This window comes from Porites lutea, chromosome 2, assembly GCF_958299795.1.
Source record: "Porites lutea chromosome 2, jaPorLute2.1, whole genome shotgun sequence".
In the NCBI taxonomy this organism is placed as follows: domain Eukaryota; kingdom Metazoa; phylum Cnidaria; class Anthozoa; order Scleractinia; family Poritidae; genus Porites; species Porites lutea.
Window position 1 is genome coordinate 23,975,426 of NC_133202.1, and position 7,447 is coordinate 23,982,872.

Consider the following 7,447-nt stretch of genomic DNA (forward strand, 5'->3'; position numbering starts at 1 on the left):
AACTGGGGAGTCTCCTCAACTATCTGAGAACCTGGAACAGGCTAAATTAGGCCAGGTCCGAAAATAGGTATGGATTTTAGAGATCTAGACTGAAAACGGGTGTGGAAAATGACAATTTTTTGGTCTGCAATAAGGTCAGGATTCGGAGAACCGGGCACTACAGCCCCACCAAGAATTCCCAAAGATACCCCCTTCCGGGGATCAGGAGCAGGGTAGTCATCGCTTAGAATATAACGTTGGACGACTCATTTCGGTTATAATTCACGTATGTGAGTAATCTCTCGCACCTATAAAATACTGCTTTTGTACATCTCATTGACCTTCTCGTCTGAGTTCTTCATTCAGTCCTCACATTCCCAAGGCTTTATTTGAAATGGAATTGTGGCATCCGATAAGAATTTTACTGATCTGACTAACACCAATACTATTTTTTTTAATTCGGTTCTTCTTATTGGTGTAAAACTGCAAATTGAAATCTCTTCAAACTCCTTCTTTTTATAAAATGCAGAGTTTAATTTCAGTTGCCTTGAGTACCGGCATAACCTTCCTTCTCCGTGGGAACAGAATAGACTACGTGAAAAGCGTTAAAGCTGTGACTACTGTTTTTGCTAGTCCGCTTTCTATTTCTCTCAGTTTTACCTTCTAAGGCTGTTTTTATATACATAGTCCGTAGTCCGCGTTTTATACCTAGTCCGTGTTTTATACTCAGTCCGGAGTCCGCATTTTATACCCAGTCCGTATTTTATACCCAGTCCGCAGTCCGTGGTCCGCAGTCCGCAGTCCGTGTTTTATACTGACCGGTTTTAGAGGCTCATCCTTTCGAGGACGAGGTTCAACCAACCGTCCTTTTTTAAGACCATCCAACCAATACCGCACAACAACCTACAGCAAGCCAAAGCACAACCAGGAAACACCCAAGAACTAATTCAGGAGCCTCAGGTAAATACAGTTTCATGTAAACCTGTAACAACAAAGGTTGCTGGTAGAATTCAGCATTTTTCTCAGGCTTGGAAGCAGATGACTTTAGATAAAGTCATTTTAGATATGGTCAAGGGTTGCCATATAACATTCACACATGATCAATTTCCATTGCAGTTAAGGCCCCCTCAGTCAATTAAGTTTACTGATTGGGAATCTAGCCTTATGGATCAGGAAATTTATACATTGCTTCAAAAGGGTGTAATTGAGGAAGCTTATCATTCATGTAAGACGGCCAAAACGGTCGACACAAGAACAACAGATTTGAGCTTAAGTTTTACGAGTTTATTGAACAAACAAAAACGGGAACGAGAAACTAAAATACAAAAATAAAGCAAAAACTGCAATAAGCTAAACAGTATTTACAAGCTAAATATTAGAAACAAGAATAAGACTAGATAACTGATTGCATAATGCTCACTAATAATTGCATATTAAAAAAGGGCAAAAAGAATACTTAAGAAACAATAAAAGTGACTTAAAAATGTAAACAAACCAGAAGCTAAGTATAATCTGAGAACTATTACATGAAGTGCAAAATAGACAAGAGCAAGGGATTCGGATTACATGTCTTGCATAACAATACAGCATGACTAAGCTAATAACTAGTACCATGAAACTAAATCACGAAAAGCAATGACAAAAGGATAATTTGGAACAAAAATGGATTGAACACAAGGGAACAATTACAGAAAATGATTGGAAACCAAAGGTAAGCGATGATACAGTAGCTATTGGTGAGAACAATAGCAGAATGTTTAACAGGCAAATTACATGCTGTGCCAGACTAAAGGTCAAATGAGGTAAACATTCTAAACAGAAAGCTATTGAAAATGCGGCTAAATTATAAAATAATATTGCTACAAACTAGGGAAATAGAAAGCTAATAGACTAAGCTAAAAGGACTAAAATAATAAACAAATAGGAAAATAATGTAACATACCAAATGTTATTGATAACTAAACATCCGTGGGAGACTTGAAAATGTACTTGACTTGAGGACTTGCTCTACTTAGGTAAACCAACTGAACCAACTGAATTTACTGAGCAAATGGTTGCCAATTTATAATAGATTTGAAGGGAAATCGAAAATAACTAAAAACCAAATAAGGCTAGGGAGTGAATTCACTGCCCACTAATGCAGGATTTACCTAAGGGAACTAGGTGTTTACTACTCCTACACAACAGGATTTAGGTACAAGAAATGTGTGGGAATAATACAACTACACGTGGTAAACACAAAAAGGTGTGTAAGGAAATCAAGATATTTAGGTAAACAACAAATTAATAATCATTAGGATAATGAATATAGTTGAAAATAAATTGGAAATAAAATAAGCTTAAAATGAACTTAAGTGACCTTGTCACATTCCCCCCTGCTTTTGCTTGCCATGTCCTCATGCGAGCAATAAAAATTAAACAAGTCAAGAAATAAAAGCTAATCTTAACTGCAAATGAGTTACAAATCTTAGCATAAGCCTTAGGTAGCTGCTGTTCTGGGTATGCGATATGGGTTGCTGTGGTGTCCCTTGGTAAGCCTCGTAGAGCGACGTAAAAATGGTCTCTCAAGGTCTACAGCAGGTAATGGCACAGGTACACGAGGGGCATCAAAAGCAATCAGAATGTCATCATCATCATCATCAGAAGAATCTTCAGGGGCTTCTCTCTGTGTTCGGGGCACTGGTGCTCGGTTTCGTCTGTGGGTCAGCTGTGGTAACAGTGGTCTAGGCTTAGGACAAATTTGAAGCTCTGCACGGTTGACAGTTCTAGTAGCTCCCTGACCATCAGCCGGTTCGATTTCATAGACATTGTCCCGACGATTAACAACCTTGTAAATCTTAGAGTTCCACCTGTCTTGTATCTTAGCTCTCCCTTGGGGATGGCTGCGAGTGAAAACTCTCTCACCAATAGGAATTTCGTCAGGCTTGACTTGTCTGTGCCGGTCAAACTGCTTCTTGCGGAAGATAGCTTCGGCTCGAAGCTTGCTCTGTGCTTGCTGATGAGCTTCTCGTAGACGATTCTGGTGTAAGGTAAGCCATTCACCATTGTTGCTTGCTTGGTCTTCATGGACATTTGGGAGTAGGAGGTCAATTGGCAACTTAGGATCAATTCCAAACATGAGGTAGTGTGGGGAATACCCGGTAGAGGTATGTGGAGTTGCGTTATAGGCATAACACAGTTCCTTGAGGTGCCCAGGCCACTTTCTCTTTCTCTCAGGTGGGAGGGTACGCAGCAGGTCATGGAGCGTACGGTTGAATCGCTCACACTGTCCATTTCCTTCGGGGTGGTAAGGAGTGCTTCGGGATTTCTTGATTCCATACATGCGGCACAGCTCTTGAACCACTTCAGCTTCAAAACACCGTCCTTGGTCAGAATGAATTCTCTTGGGGACACCATACACAAGGAACCAGTCACGTACCAGGGTTTTGACTACGGTGCTGGCCCGCTGATCTCTTGTTGGCACTGCGACTGTAAACTTGGTAAACACATCGGTGAGTACTAACACATTCTCCCTGCCATCTGAAGCTGGCTCAAGCTGGGTGAAATCCATAGCTAGTACTTCAAGGGGCTTGGTTGCAATGATGCTGGTCATTGGGGTCTTAACGGGTAGGTAGGGTCCCTTTGCTACAACACAGCGTTCACATTCTGACAGGTACTTCTTAACATAGTCATGTAGTCCAGGCCACCAACAGCGTTCTCGTACCAACTGCTCTGTTCGCTCTGATCCCTGATGGCCACACTCGTCATGAACACCCTTGAGGAGTTCGTCGCGGAGACTGTCAGGTAGGAGCAGCTGTAGGCGCTTGTTGCCATGGTTATCAGAGTTACTGCGGTAGAGAACTCCCTCCTTCTCAATGATACGGTCCCACTGGTTCAGAAGCTTCTTTGCTCCACTTGTTTCAGCCTTCTTTTCTCTAGGCGATGGCTTGCGACCAATGGTGCGATAGTAAATAAGGCGCTTTATGGTTACATCCACATTCTGCAGCTTGGCCAACTGTTTACTGTCCCAGGAAGGCACTGGACTAGTACTGTACTGCTGTGGGGAATCTACTGTCAACTGCTCCACTACTGCACTGGAATTTTCTGCTAGGAACACTGCTGACTGGAGTAACTGTTCTCGAACGGACTCAGGTACAGCAGTAGTGTTAAGAGATGTTGCCAAGGCTGCTTCTACTTGATCCACATCACACTCTTCAGGTTTCTCCCAGTTAAGACGACTTAATGCATCAGCATTCGTGTTCTGTTTCCCGGCTCGGTACTTGATGTTGAAATTGAAGTTAGCCAGTTCAGATACCCATCTCTGTTCAACAGCCTTCAACTTGCACTTGGACTGCAGGTACGTCAGAGGGTTGTTGTCAGTCAGTACTGTAAAGGTGGAGGAAATCAGGTGTTCACGGAACTTTTCTGTTACGGCCCACTTGAGAGCTAGGAGTTCCAGTTTTCTGGAGGAGTAGTTCTCCATATTTCTCTCTGCTCCTCTTAGGGCACGGCTAGCATAGGCTATGGGTCTGACTCTTCCATCCTGCTCCTGCGACAGCACTGCTCCGAGACTGTCATTGGAGGCATCTACTTCTACGATAAAGGGCTTCGTGTAATCAGGGTAGGCTAACACAGGTGGACTGGTAAGGGCTTGCTTGAGGCTTTCAAATGCTTTTTGGCAGTCTTGGTTCCAGCTGCCTTCAATGGACTTGTTTCTCTGTTTACCATTCTTGCCACCTTCGTACAGGTTAGAGACCAGTTCATGCAGGGGTCTTGCTACTTGTGCGAAGTGAGGAACAAATCTGCGGTAGTACGAGGCAAAACCCAGGAATGATCTCAGGTCCTTCAGGGTCTTTGGCTTAGGCCAGTTCGTTACTGCTTCTGTCTTGGCAGGATCAGTAGCCACGCCTTCGGCAGACACCACATGTCCCAGGTACGTAACTTTCGGGCGGAAGAACTGACACTTCTTGGCCTCAATCTTCAGACCATGCTCTTGCAGTTTTCGGAACACCATCTCAAGGCGCTTCAGGTGAGTGCTGATGTCTTGGCTAAAGATAATGATGTCATCAAGGTAGACAATCAGGATCTCCAACAATTCATCTCGGAAAATGGTCTGCATAACCCTTTGGAACGTCGCAGGGGCTCCTCCCAGTCCGAATGGCATCCTGTTGTATTCGAACAATCCAAAAGGGGTGGTGAAAGCTGTCTTGTGTCTGTCAGCAGGGGCAACGTCTACTTGGTTGTAAGCAGAGGCCAAATCAATGGTAGAGAAGTACTTAGCACCTCCCAAGATATCAAGGCTCTCATCTATCCTTGGTAATGGGTACGTGTCACGCTTCACCTTGGCATTAAGCTGGCGGTAGTCCACACACATGCGCAGGGCACCATTCTTCTTCCGGACTAGGACAATGGGGGAGGCATAGTTACTCTGACTGGGTCTGATTACACCTTTATCCAGCAGGTCTTGCAGGTGCTGTTTGACCTCAGCTAGCTGATTCGGGTGAATGCGTCTGTGGCGCTGGTTAACTGGTCTGTCATCACAGGTTGGAATCTGATGCTGGATCATAGTCGTTCTGCCAAGGCTGTTTTCTTCACTGGAGAATACATCTGTGTAACTGCTGAAGATTCGCAAGGCTTCTTGCTTTTCCGCCGGGGTTCCTGGGAAATTGTCTAGGCTGATTTCTGCAGGTAGGTCTTCTGCTCTAGGGGGGCGTAAAGGGATGTCAGTCTCTGGGGAGGTAGGCTTCTGCTGCTCTGCACTCAGGGGGTAGGATACAACTACTTCATTACTCTGCACATCAAACTGTAGCTGCTCTCCACTGGTCACTGTAACTGCACCATGTACCGTTCCAAGGCGAGTTCGTGGCTTTAGCCATACATCTTTTTGGGAAGGGTTCGCTACTTGTATCAGGAAACATGTCTTAGAGGCATCAACCAAGGTATTTGCTAGCTGGAGGTTTCCTGGTACTGGCACACTGAGGGGCTCGACTAAGGCATTGGGACCACAGGCTGGACCAGTGACAGCGACGCTTGCTACAGAATTTGAGGGGACTAGGACTGGGTACATTCCAGAGACACGAACAAAACCAGAGGAAGGGTTTTCTGAAGTCCTTGGTTCGGCATTAGGCCGTTGCCGGAGCAGGGCACCAAACTGTGGAATCTGCGCCAAAACATTCGTCCCAAGGAGTCCAGGTATGTCTCTTCTCTGCTTGGTAGTGGCTGGGGTGTCTTTTAGGACCAGTACTCCACAGCTGGGTACTTTCACCCCATCAACCTCTACTGTCAGTTCCAGGTAGCCCAGGTACGGAATCTCGAGCCCATTTGCAGCACGAAGGGTCAGCATGTGCCCATCTTTCCTCATGTGCCCGCAGGTTGGCTGGAGTTTCTTCTTATAGAAATCTTCTGTAACGAAGGATACCATGGAGCCCGAATCTACCATGCACAGCACGTCAACACCGCCAAGTCTTGCTTGAATTGTTGGGGTACCACCAACCATATGTATTGGCATGCAGTCATCATTAGGTAGAGGTTTTGAGCCACTGTTCCCCTCCACGGCATGGCTCACTGCCGTGGAGCTTTCTCGTTTAACGCCGGCAGCTGCTTGTGTTCAGATCCTCTGTTCCTGCTGCCACCAGCCCGTTGGTTCTGTCTGTTATTACTTGGGCAGTCTCTGCGGAGATGGGTCCGTGATCCACAGCCAAAACATCCAGGCTGCCACCATTGTTGATTGCCCATGGAGAGCTGGGAGATGGCCTGTTGCTGCTTCTCTAGGGCAGCCTGCTGACATTGTATCTGCTCTGCCAGGACCTTCTGTTGCTTTTGGAGGTTCTCTGCCAGGATCTTCTGTCCCGCTACCAGCTCACTAATCACCTTCCGCAGGTCCACAGCTCCCTTCACCTCATCGCAGGTGACCTCGTTAGGGGGGTGTCCTGTTGTGACCTCACGCACAACAGCCTTTCTTGGGGGGGTTCTGTCCTCATCAATCCAGCGCTGGACCTCACCTCTGATTTCTTGAAAGGTTTTGGTGGGGTGGTCTCTGACCCAGCGCTTTATATCTCTTCGGAGCTGGGGGTCTGCCAGGTTCTCCAGGAACTGATCTCTAAGGAGCTTGTCCTTATCCGTTACCGCTGCTGCATCCAGGCGCTCCACCCGTGCTAGGAGTAGCATCAAGGCATGGGAGAACTCGCGAACTGATTCGCGATCCTTCTGTCTTCTTTCAAAGAACTTCCGTAGGGCTTGGGTGCTGGTGAGTCCTTCACTGAAACAGTCTCGCAGGACCTTGAAGACTGCGGCCGGGCTGGCTCTCTCCTCAGCTGGACGTAGGCGGACCTCTTCCTTGGCTACACCGTCCAGGTGGTAGAGCAGAAAGTCCACGGCATCAGCATCTGTTTGTCCAGCGATGGCACGGGTGGCATCCCCAATCCACTCTTCCAGCATGCCATCGTCACGGCCACCAGCAAACTTTCGGAGTTTGCGCTCACGGGGCACC

General features: G+C 46.4%; 1 protein-coding gene across 1 annotated transcript in view; it reads left to right on the forward strand.

Moving 5' to 3' along the window:
- Positions 1-836: 836 nt before the first annotated feature.
- Positions 837-7,447, forward strand: part of LOC140925878 (uncharacterized) — a 10,575-nt gene continuing 3,964 nt past the window's right edge. The window contains exon 1 of the mRNA XM_073375720.1: positions 837-939. The gene's annotated coding sequence lies outside the window, so the exon portion shown is untranslated. The remainder of the gene's footprint in view (positions 940-7,447) is intronic.